The 15,602-nt window shown below is 47.7% G+C and overlaps 1 protein-coding gene across 2 annotated transcripts in view; it reads right to left on the reverse strand.

Annotated features, from left to right (window-relative positions):
* CHPT1 (choline phosphotransferase 1) overlaps positions 1 to 15,602 on the reverse strand; it is a 302,601-nt gene that overhangs the window by 17,242 nt on the left and 269,757 nt on the right. The window lies entirely within an intron of this gene.

Here is a 15,602-nt window from a genome sequence, read left to right on the forward strand (position 1 = left end):
AGTTACGGCTTCAGTGCTGGGATGCTTCCAGGTAGCCATGCGCTATATAAATGCCAATTCAATTCAACTGAGCTAGACACTGAAAGATATAGGGCTGCTATGGCTGGGCTGGTGGTGGCAAAAACAAGCATTTCTGGAGCTGGGAAGAGCGTGAAACCACTGACCTTGGAAAAATTAGGTCTAGACTGGCTAGGTGCATGTCACTGGAAATCCCTATGTACAAAGCCAGGGGGTGCCTGCACAAATAGTACAAAATCTAGGCTCTGTTGTGTCAATACAGGGGTATTACCCTGCAACGAAGTGAAGACCCACATCGAGCCCTGAAAAAGTAAATCCGGATGACAACACTGACTTATGAATTGGGGGGCAGGAAAGGGAGATTAGACCAATGTTAAACATGGCTGCACGTTTGTGTAGTGAATGGGCGCTGTGGGAGGGTCATTTGGTAATGGCTAACTGTATTTTACTTCCTCAAGCTACTTTGGTTGATGACTATATTTCCAATGTACCATTTGCTGGGAAAAACACCCAAATAAAATGTTACATAGAAAAACATTCTGAATGGACACTTTTATCCACAGGTTTCCCATCTTTTGAATATAGCTCTAAGTGCCAGAATGTATCTGTAAACATGTATTACAGACATGAGGCTAACTGGCACCAGAGTGACCCTGATCAGTTGTCAGCTGATGTGATGGCATGACACCATGTTTTATTTTTATGCATGTCTGATGTAAGAATAGCCCAACTCCCAATGCATCTCTGCTAAGGAATTAAACTCCTTTTAGTCCAATTACATACCACCTTAGAATAGCCATCCATTAAATCTATCAATCTTTGTCACTATTAATTAGATCTTTCATAAACTTCTGAAAAGATAAATCTACCCTATATTAAAAAATGTTTGAAACTAATGCTATCACGTCTTTTGAGCCTTGTAAGTGTCTGGGACATTAATGCTTTCCAGACACCTATTTTTGAAAACTTTTCATACGGATGGGTTACCTAGCAAAATGTTTTGAATTCTTTACAGAGAAGTGAAGTACTGTGCTCCCCTAAATAGACTTTGAGCATCACCATCCCTAAAACTAGGAAGAATGTTGAGGTGATTGGTAATTACAACCTTGCATCTTTGATTATTTTTAATATGCTCTAAAAGAATTGGTATTCGTTTGGCGGGTTAATACAGTCAGTAATCCAAATTGATCAATCTGGTTGTCTAAAAGGTTGTTTCTTTTGTGACACTACTAGATTATTAAGCCTTGTTCTTATTAATTAATCTTAGTGTGAAGATCCTTGAGACCTGTTGGATTTAAATTCTGAAAGAAAATTGACTGGGATTCTGAATTTTTTTATGTACTGACATATTTAAATGTGACTTTGGTAAAAAAAAAAATATAATCAATGTTGCTCCTTCCTCTAGTATTAAAAATGGGATGGTTTCTTTAAGAATGCCACAAAAACAACAAGGAGTGCTGAAACCTTTCAAACAATCACCCCCAGTCCAGAGATCTGGGATAAATCATTGTTCTTTTGCTTACCATGCCATCCCAGTTTGGACCCAGTCTTATGTAAATCAGTCTTGACCCTGCTCACCAGGGCAGCAGTCCAGCCAGAACTGCCTGGACCAGAAGAAATCATCCTGGGCACTGGTTTTAGGGTATTACCCATCATCAACCAGGCTAGCTTGAATCCTGTGGCACAGCAAACAAGGGACCTACATTTAGCATATCCATGGCCACTTAGGGCGAACATAGCAAACACAACAAGACGATGGCCGGAGTGCTGAAACCTTTCAAACATTCACTCCCAGTGGGTTAAATCCATCATTCTTTTGCTCACCATGCCATTCCAGTGTCTTAACCTTGCTCCCCATGGGAACAGTCCAGCCCAAACTGCCAGGCCAGGCCCTCCCTGGAGTGGAAACAAGCATCCTGGAACAACCACTCCCATGTTATATTATGTTATGTGTAGTTGCAAAGCTCACTATCACCCGGGAGGGTATTCTGGCACTGAGCAGGTGATTGGCTAGCCCTGCCTGTGATAGGTCAGTTAATTAGAAAGCCGGGTCTTCTGCTTCTTGCAGAATTTAAGAAGAGGGAAGGAGGCTCTAATGTAGAGTGGGGGCTCGTTCCACACTTTAGGAGCGATGTAAGAGAACATCTGTCCTCCTGATCTGCTTCGGTCTATTCATGCTATGTGTGTGAGTAGAAATCACGCAGTGTGGAGGTGTCTGGGTATTTGATGGAAGGAGATGCAACTGTTCAGATAGGTGGCACCCATTGGTGTAGTGACTTGAATATGTGTGTGAGAACTATGAGTTAAGCATGTTTGTGTATCAGGAGCCAGGGGTGGTGTGATGTGAGTTCTCTGTGGGCGGTTGAGGATCAGTCTGGCTTCCGAGTTCTGGATTATTTGTAGCCTTCTAGTGAGTTGCTTGGTGATCCTGGCATAGAGACTGTTCCCATAGTCCACCTTGCTGGTGACTAGGGCATGAGAGAGAGTTTCTAGTGTTGCTTGGAAACCATTTGAAGATCTTCCTCAGCACCATCAAGGTGTAGAAGCAGGATGCAGTGACAGCATTGACTTGTGCGGTCATGCCTATTTTGCTGTCAATGATTATTGCGAGGTTCCTGGTGTTGGTCCGAGATTGGCTAGCCACCAGCTGGAGTCCCATGGTGATGTGTTCCTTCTGCAGATCACTATGTCTGTCTTGTCAGTGTCCAGCTTGAGGCTGTTGACTTTCATCCAGTTACTAACTTCAGTCATACAGGCGGTGAACTTGTTTCTTATGTTGGGGGTTTGTCCAAGAGGGAGAGTATGAGTTGCATGTCATCTGCATAGGAGAGGATGTTCATGTCGTGTGTGCGAATGTCGTTGGCCAGAAGGATTATGTATGCATTAAAGAGAGAGTGGGGCTAAGCGATGACCCTTAAGGCCCTCTACAGATGAATTTGCAGGCTTCCGAAGAGTAAGGTGGCAGACTGACAGCTTGTGCTCTATCTGTTAAAAAAGAAGAGATCCAGTGGAGAGCGGGTCCGGCCTTGGATACCAATCTCTTGCAGACGCTTGAGAAGGATGAGGTGAGCGACTATGTCAAATGCACTTTAGGCTTACTTTTGCAGCTGATTCCACACACAGCGTTAGCCCCCCACCTAAACTAGATACCTGGGCCCCCTTCGACACCACTTCCTTTAACCGCATCCTTCACACCACCAAATCAGGCTCCCCCGTGATCCCCTGCCTCACCATTTGTTGGGCCAGCTAGATCCCTACATATTATCGATAGTAACGGATCTCCTTAATGCCTCTCTGAAGGAAGGGATGGTCCTCCAAAGATGATCTCTGGGGGCCACAGCACTGGCCCGCCGAACTGGAAGCTCTGCCCACTCCTAGCAGTGTTAAGAATTTGAGGTTCATTGTGGATGAGTCACTATCCATGAACCAACAAGGGGCCAAGGTGACGTCCACCTGGTTGGCAGTCCTAAAGTGGTTAAAAATGATCCTATGGCTGATTCCTCTCCCTGCTCAGAGGACAGAGTGATCCAAGTTCGTGTGATTTATAGACTGGATGACAGTAACGACCTGTATCTGGGAGCCAACAAATCCACAATCCGTAGACTGCAACTTGTGCAGAACGCAGCTGCCAGGCTTCTCTACCGCCTACCCAAGTTTACCTCAGTCTCCGGCATTCTTCGTGGCCTACACTGGTTGACTGTGTCGAACCGTATCAAGTTCAAAGCATTTTGCTATATGTTCAGGGTCAAATCTGGATCTGCCCCTAAGTACCTTCTAGATTTAGCCCAACTATTCCATCCTTCCCGTCCCATGTGATCTGCTCGACAGACTCGATTTGTAGTACCAACATTCCGTCTGGCCCACATGAAAGGTCATTCTTTCTCCTACCTAGGGCCGAAACTATGGAATTTCCTGCCAGCTTCTCTGAGAGACTCTACATCTCTTCTTCCGTACCTCAAGGGTCTAAAGACCGGGCTTTTCTGACTTGTCTTCAGACTTCTCCCTCTCTGTTCCCTACTTTCGCCATGCGCCGGGAAACCCATTGGGGTTGCTGCGCTCCCTACAAGTTTTGGAATAACAACATGCTGGGTAAGACCAAGGTTCCTGAGGTTTTCTAGGAGGACGTTAGAGGTTGGGTCAGTGTGGTCTTCTTGGTGAAAGTTAATGTCTCCGAGGAGGATGAAGGTGCTGGCAGTGTTGATGAGGGGTGCAACAAAGTTTGCGATGTCGCTGCCAAAATTGGTTTTGGGTCCTGGTGGTCTGCAAATGAGGATCCGCCAAGTCAGAAGTTGGCTGTGATGCGTATCATACATGTGAGGTGTTCCATGTAGCTGGTGGGTGTGTCTGTGTAGAACATGCAGCTGATGGTATCGTTGAATATGATGGTGACTACACCTCTGTTTGTTATGTGATTTTGTAAAAAACACATTGTGAATTTAAGTATGTACATCATTTACTTTATCCCTATAGTTTACCTGTCTTTCCTCAATCTAAGTAATTCATCATGTTATATTAATCCATTTATTTTTGTTTGCATTTCTTTTTTTCCCCAAAACATATATTATTTGCATTTTTAGCCACATATGGCCCGCAGGGCTGACAGTATCCATGTAGTAATTAGAACATACAGGTTTGGCACAATTTTCCTTCTGGTGTGTACATTTAAACAAAGCGGTAACAAACATAATTTTGTTTGCATTTTAAAGTATGTTTTGTTAATATTGTAAATGTAATAAACTGTATTGAAACACAGCATGAAGGCCAGCGCCTCTCTGCGGTGGCATATTTAGGTATGTTTTTTACTCCACAAGGAAAAAAGGAATCCTTGGAAAAACCACATTTTCTACACACCCCAAGAGGTTTGGGCACAATTTGTTTCCCTTTTAACCCCAGAAAGGGACTTACCTCAGCCCTTACAGGACCATTTCCAAGGTTTGAAAGGGTCAGAGAAGTGTTTGTGAATGCCCACAAACACATTATCAAATGTTTAAGGATAACACCACCTTGAAACGTCCACACCACAACTTGTGCGCCGTCTTGGGCTGGCCAAACAGTCATGCACACTTGGCATTATGCAAAAGTTGGTCGCACACTGCTCGTCACACCAGCAAGTTGCCCCAAAGGACTGTGGTAAATGTAGTGGCGACGGCGGGTACGCCTATGCCACGATGTGTAAAAAGAACAGTATGTGTTGCGTTAGCCATCCCTGGACACGTGTTTCGAGGTAGTTGCCTCTCGTCAGCAGGGAGCAGGTCAGTGTAAAGGGGTGCCGTGTGGACTGCCAAAATGTAATTAAAACAGGTCAAGTACCTCTCATGGCGCGCATGTGCAGATCCAAGGCTCGTCAGCCCGTTGGCTCAAGGGAGCCGTAATAAATTATGCAAAAGTTGGTCGCACACTGCTCGTCACACCAGCAAGTTGCCCCAAAGGACTGTGGTAAATGTAGTGGCGACGGCGGGTACGCCTATGCCACGATGTGTAAAAAGAACAGTATGTGTTGCGTTAGCCATCCCTGGACACGTGTTTCGAGGTAGTTGCCTCTCGTCAGCAGGGAGCAGGTCAGTGTAAAGGGGTGCCGTGTGGACTGCCAAAATGTAATTAAAACAGGTCAAGTACCTCTCATGGCGCGCAGGTGCAGATCCAAGGCTCGTCAGCCCGTTGGCTCAAGGGAGCCGTAATAAATTATGCAAAAGTTGGTCGCACACTGCTCGTCACACCAGCAAGTTGCCCCAAAGGACTGTGGTAAATGTAGTGGCGACGGCGGGTACGCCTATGCCACGATGTGTAAAAAGAACAGTATGTGTTGCGTTAGCCATCCCTGGACACGTGTTTCGAGGTAGTTGCCTCTCGTCAGCAGGGAGCAGGTCAGTGTAAAGGGGTGCCGTGTGGACTGCCAAAATGTAATTAAAACAGGTGAAGTACCTCTCATGGCGCGCAGGTGCAGATCCAAGGCTCGTCAGCCCGTTGGCTCAAGGGAGCCGTAATAAATTATGCAAAAGTTGGTCGCACACTGCTCGTCACACCAGCAAGTTGCCCCAAAGGACTGTGGTAAATGTAGTGGCGACGGCGGGTACGCCTATGCCACGATGTGTAAAAAGAACAGTATGTGTTGCGTTAGCCATCCCTGGACACGTGTTTCAAGGTAGTTGCCTCTCGTCAGCAGGGAGCAGGTCAGTGTAAAGAGGTGCCGTGTGGACTGCCAAAATGTAATTAAAACAGGTCAAGTACCTCTCATGGCGCGCAGGTGCAGATCCAAGGCTCGTCAGCCCGTTGGCTCAAGGGAGCCGTAATAAATTATGCAAAAGTTGGTCGCACACTGCTCGTCACACCAGCAAGTTGCCCCAAAGGACTGTGGTAAATGTAGTGGCGACGGCGGGTACGCCTATGCCACGATGTGTAAAAAGAACAGTATGTGTTGCGTTAGCCATCCCTGGACACGTGTTTCGAGGTAGTTGCCTCTCGTCAGCAGGGAGCAGGTCAGTGTAAATTCTAATTCATTACGGCTCTCCTGAGCTACCGGACTGACGAGTCTTTGACCGGCACCTGCGCGTCTTTAAAGGTACTTTACCTATTTTTAATTGCAGGCAGTCTACACGGCACCCCTCTACACTTACCTACTCCCTGCTGACGAGAGGCAACGACCTCGAAACACGTGTCCAGGGATGGCTAATGCGACACATACTTATTTCTTACACTTCGTAGCATAGGCGTACTCGCCGTCGCTACTACATCGCCCATAGTTCCATGGAGCAACTTGCTGGTATGACGAGCAGTGTGCGGCCATTTATACCTAATTCATTACGGCTCTCCTGAGCTACCGGACTGACGAGTCTTTGACCGGCACCTGCGCGCCTTGAAAGGTACTTTACCTATTTTTAATTGCAGGCAGTCTACACGGCACCCCTCTACACTTACCTACTCCCTGCTGACGAGAGGCAACTACCTCGAAACACGTGTCCAGGGATGGCTAATGCGACACATACTTATTTCTTACACTTCGTAGCATAGGCGTACTCGCCGTCGCTACTACATCGCCCATAGTTCCATGGGGCAACTTGCTGGTATGACGAGCAGTGTGCGGCCATTTATACCCAATTCATTACAGCTCTCCTGAGCTACCGGACTGACGAGTCTTTGACCGGCACCTGCGCGCCTTGAAAGGTACTTTACCTATTTTTAATTGCAGGCAGTCTACACGGCACCCCTCTACACTTTCCGACTCCCTGCTGACGAGAGGCAACTACCTCGAAACACGTGTCCAGGGATGGCTAATGCGACACATACTTATTTCTTACACTTCGTAGCATAGGCGTACTCGCCGTCGCTACTACATCGCCCATAGTTCCATGGGGCAACTTGCTGGTATGACGAGCAGTGTGCGGCCATTTATACCTAATTCATTACGGCTCTCCTGAGCTACCGGACTGACGAGTCTTTGACCGGCACCTGCGCGCCTTGAAAGGTACTTTACCTATTTTTAATTGCAGGCAGTCTACACGGCACCCCAACAAGACGATGGCCGGAGTGCTGAAACCTTTCAAACATTCACTCCCAGTGGGTTAAATCCATCATTCTTTTGCTCACCATGCCATTCCAGTGTCTTAACCTTGCTCCCCATGGGAACAGTCCAGCCCAAACTGCCAGGCCAGGCCCTCCCTGGAGTGGAAACAAGCATCCTGGAACAACCACTCCCATGTTATATTATGTTATGTGTAGTTGCAAAGCTCACTATCACCCGGGAGGGTATTCTGGCACTGAGCAGGTGATTGGCTAGCCCTGCCTGTGATAGGTCAGTTAATTAGAAAGCCGGGTCTTCTGCTTCTTGCAGAATTTAAGAAGAGGGAAGGAGGCTCTAATGTAGAGTGGGGGCTCGTTCCACACTTTAGGAGCGATGTAAGAGAACATCTGTCCTCCTGATCTGCTTCGGTCTATTCATGCTATGTGTGTGAGTAGAAATCACGCAGTGTGGAGGTGTCTGGGTATTTGATGGAAGGAGATGCAACTGTTCAGATAGGTGGCACCCATTGGTGTAGTGACTTGAATATGTGTGTGAGAACTATGAGTTAAGCATGTTTGTGTATCAGGAGCCAGGGGTGGTGTGATGTGAGTTCTCTGTGGGCGGTTGAGGATCAGTCTGGCTTCCGAGTTCTGGATTATTTGTAGCCTTCTAGTGAGTTGCTTGGTGATCCTGGCATAGAGACTGTTCCCATAGTCCACCTTGCTGGTGACTAGGGCATGAGAGAGAGTTTCTAGTGTTGCTTGGAAACCATTTGAAGATCTTCCTCAGCACCATCAAGGTGTAGAAGCAGGATGCAGTGACAGCATTGACTTGTGCGGTCATGCCTATTTTGCTGTCAATGATTATTGCGAGGTTCCTGGTGTTGGTCCGAGATTGGCTAGCCACCAGCTGGAGTCCCATGGTGATGTGTTCCTTCTGCAGATCACTATGTCTGTCTTGTCAGTGTCCAGCTTGAGGCTGTTGACTTTCATCCAGTTACTAACTTCAGTCATACAGGCGGTGAACTTGTTTCTTATGTTGGGGGTTTGTCCAAGAGGGAGAGTATGAGTTGCATGTCATCTGCATAGGAGAGGATGTTCATGTCGTGTGTGCGAATGTCGTTGGCCAGAAGGATTATGTATGCATTAAAGAGAGAGTGGGGCTAAGCGATGACCCTTAAGGCCCTCTACAGATGAATTTGCAGGCTTCCGAAGAGTAAGGTGGCAGACTGACAGCTTGTGCTCTATCTGTTAAAAAAGAAGAGATCCAGTGGAGAGCGGGTCCGGCCTTGGATACCAATCTCTTGCAGACGCTTGAGAAGGATGAGGTGAGCGACTATGTCAAATGCACTTTAGGCTTACTTTTGCAGCTGATTCCACACACAGCGTTAGCCCCCCACCTAAACTAGATACCTGGGCCCCCTTCGACACCACTTCCTTTAACCGCATCCTTCACACCACCAAATCAGGCTCCCCCGTGATCCCCTGCCTCACCATTTGTTGGGCCAGCTAGATCCCTACATATTATCGATAGTAACGGATCTCCTTAATGCCTCTCTGAAGGAAGGGATGGTCCTCCAAAGATGATCTCTGGGGGCCACAGCACTGGCCCGCCGAACTGGAAGCTCTGCCCACTCCTAGCAGTGTTAAGAATTTGAGGTTCATTGTGGATGAGTCACTATCCATGAACCAACAAGGGGCCAAGGTGACGTCCACCTGGTTGGCAGTCCTAAAGTGGTTAAAAATGATCCTATGGCTGATTCCTCTCCCTGCTCAGAGGACAGAGTGATCCAAGTTCGTGTGATTTATAGACTGGATGACAGTAACGACCTGTATCTGGGAGCCAACAAATCCACAATCCGTAGACTGCAACTTGTGCAGAACGCAGCTGCCAGGCTTCTCTACCGCCTACCCAAGTTTACCTCAGTCTCCGGCATTCTTCGTGGCCTACACTGGTTGACTGTGTCGAACCGTATCAAGTTCAAAGCATTTTGCTATATGTTCAGGGTCAAATCTGGATCTGCCCCTAAGTACCTTCTAGATTTAGCCCAACTATTCCATCCTTCCCGTCCCATGTGATCTGCTCGACAGACTCGATTTGTAGTACCAACATTCCGTCTGGCCCACATGAAAGGTCATTCTTTCTCCTACCTAGGGCCGAAACTATGGAATTTCCTGCCAGCTTCTCTGAGAGACTCTACATCTCTTCTTCCGTACCTCAAGGGTCTAAAGACCGGGCTTTTCTGACTTGTCTTCAGACTTCTCCCTCTCTGTTCCCTACTTTCGCCATGCGCCGGGAAACCCATTGGGGTTGCTGCGCTCCCTACAAGTTTTGGAATAACAACATGCTGGGTAAGACCAAGGTTCCTGAGGTTTTCTAGGAGGACGTTAGAGGTTGGGTCAGTGTGGTCTTCTTGGTGAAAGTTAATGTCTCCGAGGAGGATGAAGGTGCTGGCAGTGTTGATGAGGGGTGCAACAAAGTTTGCGATGTCGCTGCCAAAATTGGTTTTGGGTCCTGGTGGTCTGCAAATGAGGATCCGCCAAGTCAGAAGTTGGCTGTGATGCGTATCATACATGTGAGGTGTTCCATGTAGCTGGTGGGTGTGTCTGTGTAGAACATGCAGCTGATGGTATCGTTGAATATGATGGTGACTACACCTCTGTTTGTTATGTGATTTTGTAAAAAACACATTGTGAATTTAAGTATGTACATCATTTACTTTATCCCTATAGTTTACCTGTCTTTCCTCAATCTAAGTAATTCATCATGTTATATTAATCCATTTATTTTTGTTTGCATTTCTTTTTTTCCCCAAAACATATATTATTTGCATTTTTAGCCACATATGGCCCGCAGGGCTGACAGTATCCATGTAGTAATTAGAACATACAGGTTTGGCACAATTTTCCTTCTGGTGTGTACATTTAAACAAAGCGGTAACAAACATAATTTTGTTTGCATTTTAAAGTATGTTTTGTTAATATTGTAAATGTAATAAACTGTATTGAAACACAGCATGAAGGCCAGCGCCTCTCTGCGGTGGCATATTTAGGTATGTTTTTTACTCCACAAGGAAAAAAGGAATCCTTGGAAAAACCACATTTTCTACACACCCCAAGAGGTTTGGGCACAATTTGTTTCCCTTTTAACCCCAGAAAGGGACTTACCTCAGCCCTTACAGGACCATTTCCAAGGTTTGAAAGGGTCAGAGAAGTGTTTGTGAATGCCCACAAACACATTATCAAATGTTTAAGGATAACACCACCTTGAAACGTCCACACCACAACTTGTGCGCCGTCTTGGGCTGGCCAAACAGTCATGCACACTTGGCATTATGCAAAAGTTGGTCGCACACTGCTCGTCACACCAGCAAGTTGCCCCAAAGGACTGTGGTAAATGTAGTGGCGACGGCGGGTACGCCTATGCCACGATGTGTAAAAAGAACAGTATGTGTTGCGTTAGCCATCCCTGGACACGTGTTTCGAGGTAGTTGCCTCTCGTCAGCAGGGAGCAGGTCAGTGTAAAGGGGTGCCGTGTGGACTGCCAAAATGTAATTAAAACAGGTCAAGTACCTCTCATGGCGCGCATGTGCAGATCCAAGGCTCGTCAGCCCGTTGGCTCAAGGGAGCCGTAATAAATTATGCAAAAGTTGGTCGCACACTGCTCGTCACACCAGCAAGTTGCCCCAAAGGACTGTGGTAAATGTAGTGGCGACGGCGGGTACGCCTATGCCACGATGTGTAAAAAGAACAGTATGTGTTGCGTTAGCCATCCCTGGACACGTGTTTCGAGGTAGTTGCCTCTCGTCAGCAGGGAGCAGGTCAGTGTAAAGGGGTGCCGTGTGGACTGCCAAAATGTAATTAAAACAGGTCAAGTACCTCTCATGGCGCGCAGGTGCAGATCCAAGGCTCGTCAGCCCGTTGGCTCAAGGGAGCCGTAATAAATTATGCAAAAGTTGGTCGCACACTGCTCGTCACACCAGCAAGTTGCCCCAAAGGACTGTGGTAAATGTAGTGGCGACGGCGGGTACGCCTATGCCACGATGTGTAAAAAGAACAGTATGTGTTGCGTTAGCCATCCCTGGACACGTGTTTCGAGGTAGTTGCCTCTCGTCAGCAGGGAGCAGGTCAGTGTAAAGGGGTGCCGTGTGGACTGCCAAAATGTAATTAAAACAGGTGAAGTACCTCTCATGGCGCGCAGGTGCAGATCCAAGGCTCGTCAGCCCGTTGGCTCAAGGGAGCCGTAATAAATTATGCAAAAGTTGGTCGCACACTGCTCGTCACACCAGCAAGTTGCCCCAAAGGACTGTGGTAAATGTAGTGGCGACGGCGGGTACGCCTATGCCACGATGTGTAAAAAGAACAGTATGTGTTGCGTTAGCCATCCCTGGACACGTGTTTCAAGGTAGTTGCCTCTCGTCAGCAGGGAGCAGGTCAGTGTAAAGAGGTGCCGTGTGGACTGCCAAAATGTAATTAAAACAGGTCAAGTACCTCTCATGGCGCGCAGGTGCAGATCCAAGGCTCGTCAGCCCGTTGGCTCAAGGGAGCCGTAATAAATTATGCAAAAGTTGGTCGCACACTGCTCGTCACACCAGCAAGTTGCCCCAAAGGACTGTGGTAAATGTAGTGGCGACGGCGGGTACGCCTATGCCACGATGTGTAAAAAGAACAGTATGTGTTGCGTTAGCCATCCCTGGACACGTGTTTCGAGGTAGTTGCCTCTCGTCAGCAGGGAGCAGGTCAGTGTAAATTCTAATTCATTACGGCTCTCCTGAGCTACCGGACTGACGAGTCTTTGACCGGCACCTGCGCGTCTTTAAAGGTACTTTACCTATTTTTAATTGCAGGCAGTCTACACGGCACCCCTCTACACTTACCTACTCCCTGCTGACGAGAGGCAACGACCTCGAAACACGTGTCCAGGGATGGCTAATGCGACACATACTTATTTCTTACACTTCGTAGCATAGGCGTACTCGCCGTCGCTACTACATCGCCCATAGTTCCATGGAGCAACTTGCTGGTATGACGAGCAGTGTGCGGCCATTTATACCTAATTCATTACGGCTCTCCTGAGCTACCGGACTGACGAGTCTTTGACCGGCACCTGCGCGCCTTGAAAGGTACTTTACCTATTTTTAATTGCAGGCAGTCTACACGGCACCCCTCTACACTTACCTACTCCCTGCTGACGAGAGGCAACTACCTCGAAACACGTGTCCAGGGATGGCTAATGCGACACATACTTATTTCTTACACTTCGTAGCATAGGCGTACTCGCCGTCGCTACTACATCGCCCATAGTTCCATGGGGCAACTTGCTGGTATGACGAGCAGTGTGCGGCCATTTATACCCAATTCATTACAGCTCTCCTGAGCTACCGGACTGACGAGTCTTTGACCGGCACCTGCGCGCCTTGAAAGGTACTTTACCTATTTTTAATTGCAGGCAGTCTACACGGCACCCCTCTACACTTTCCGACTCCCTGCTGACGAGAGGCAACTACCTCGAAACACGTGTCCAGGGATGGCTAATGCGACACATACTTATTTCTTACACTTCGTAGCATAGGCGTACTCGCCGTCGCTACTACATCGCCCATAGTTCCATGGGGCAACTTGCTGGTATGACGAGCAGTGTGCGGCCATTTATACCTAATTCATTACGGCTCTCCTGAGCTACCGGACTGACGAGTCTTTGACCGGCACCTGCGCGCCTTGAAAGGTACTTTACCTATTTTTAATTGCAGGCAGTCTACACGGCACCCCTCTACACTTACCTACTCCCTGCTGACGAGAGGCAACTACCTCGAAACACGTGTCCAGGGATGGCTAATGCGACACATACTTATTTCTTACACTTCGTAGCATAGGCGTACTCGCCGTCGCTACTACATCGCCCATAGTTCCATGGGGCAACTTGCTGGTATGACGAGCAGTGTGCGGCCATTTATACCTAATTCATTACGGCTCTCCTGAGCTACCGGACTGACGAGTCTTTGACCGGCACCTGCGCGCCTTGAAAGGTACTTTACCTATTTTTAATTGCAGGCAGTCTACACGGCACCCCTCTACACTTACCTACTCCCTGCTGACGAGAGGCAACTACCTCGAAACACGTGTCCAGGGATGGCTAATGCGACACATACTTATTTCTTACACTTCGTAGCATAGGCGTACTCGCCGTCGCTACTACATCGCCCATAGTTCCATGGGGCAACTTGCTGGTATGACGAGCAGTGTGCGGCCATTTATACCTAATTCATTACGGCTCTCCTGAGCTACCGGACTGACGAGTCTTTGACCGGCACCTGCGCGCCTTGAAAGGTACTTTACCTATTTTTAATTGCAGGCAGTCTACACGGCACCCCTCTACACTTACCTACTCCCTGCTGACGAGAGGCAACTACCTCGAAACACTTGTCCAGGGATGGCTAATGCGACACATACTTATTTCTTACACTTCGTAGCATAGGCGTACTCGCCGTCGCTACTACATCGCCCATAGTTCCATGGGGCAACTTGCTGGTATGACGAGCAGTGTGCGGCCATTTATACCTAATTCATTACGGCTCTCCTGAGCTACCGGACTGACGAGTCTTTGACCGGCACCTGCGCGCCTTGAAAGGTACTTTACCTATTTTTAATTGCAGGCAGTCTACACGGCACCCCTCTACACTTACCTACTCCCTGCTGACGAGAGGCAACTACCTCGAAACACGTGTCCAGGGATGGCTAATGCGACACATACTTATTTCTTACACTTCGTAGCATAGGCGTACTCGCCGTCGCTACTACATCGCCCATAGTTCCATGGGGCAACTTGCTGGTATGACGAGCAGTGTGCGGCCATTTATACCTAATTCATTACGGCTCTCCTGAGCTACCGGACTGACGAGTCTTTGACCGGCACCTGCGCGCCTTGAAAGGTACTTTACCTATTTTTAATTGCAGGCAGTCTACACGGCACCCCTCTACACTTACCTACTCCCTGCTGACGAGAGGCAACTACCTCGAAACACGTGTCCAGGGATGGCTAATGCGACACATACTTATTTCTTACACTTCGTAGCATAGGCGTACTCGCCGTCGCTACTACATCGCCCATAGTTCCATGGGGCAACTTGCTGGTATGACGAGCAGTGTGCGGCCATTTATACCTAATTCATGCACACTTGGCATGTTCATCACCCGGCTGTATTGCACAGCCTGGGTGTAGAACAGTCTCTGTCTGAATGCCGAACCACGGTGCTCAGACCAGTCAGAATGCTGCTGTCATGCTAGTGAAAGCAGCGTCGTGATTGGCTAGAGGAGTCTGTGTGCTTCCACCTTCAACGTAAGAAGAAGGACGGAGGTGCTGCAGCAGGAGTAACCAAGTGCAATTCGTGTTTTCATTTACCCTCCCCCACCACCCTGCCACCCCGTTCAATAGCAGCCATCACTGGACGTAGGGAGCAGTAACCAATAAACATTGAACGGTCATACGGGAAGTTTGGGACTGCACAAAATTGAGCTGCTCAGCAAGGTGTCGGGCAATGTACAATATTATGGGTGTTTTGAGCAAATTTGAATCAGGTCCAAAGACTTCCAAGACACTTCCAAAGACTTCCAAGACAAAACCATCTAACTTACGTTTTATTTTTCTATACTCTTTCCCTAATCATGTTGGCAGAGTGATTTTTTTTATGGTCCAGAAGATGCCTTTACACCTTTTTACAGCAGTTTTTGATATGGGCAGAAATGTGCTGACCACCTAAAGTGGGTTGAATTTATCACTTTCTTTTAACCCTTACAATTTCTGTGCAAGAATAAACACTTACATAAGTCCACCAAGAAGTAGTTTTAACTGTTTCTCTTATACTTCGCGTTCCCAAACCACATCGATGACCTCCTAGGACTCCTCCTAGCAAACTCATTTGCCTAAACTGCTCCCTGCTGACTCACGGAGAGGTGTAGCCCACGCCACTACCTTTCTGGGTACTGGCATGAGGAGTGGCTCTACGATAAAGAATACCAGCTCAAGGTGGGTATGGGCTTTCGTCCTGTAAACTCAACAGCCTGTTCACAGGCACACAAATCAAATATTT

Source organism: Triturus cristatus, chromosome 4_1 (assembly GCF_964204655.1).
Source record: "Triturus cristatus chromosome 4_1, aTriCri1.1, whole genome shotgun sequence".
NCBI classification, from domain to species: domain Eukaryota; kingdom Metazoa; phylum Chordata; class Amphibia; order Caudata; family Salamandridae; genus Triturus; species Triturus cristatus.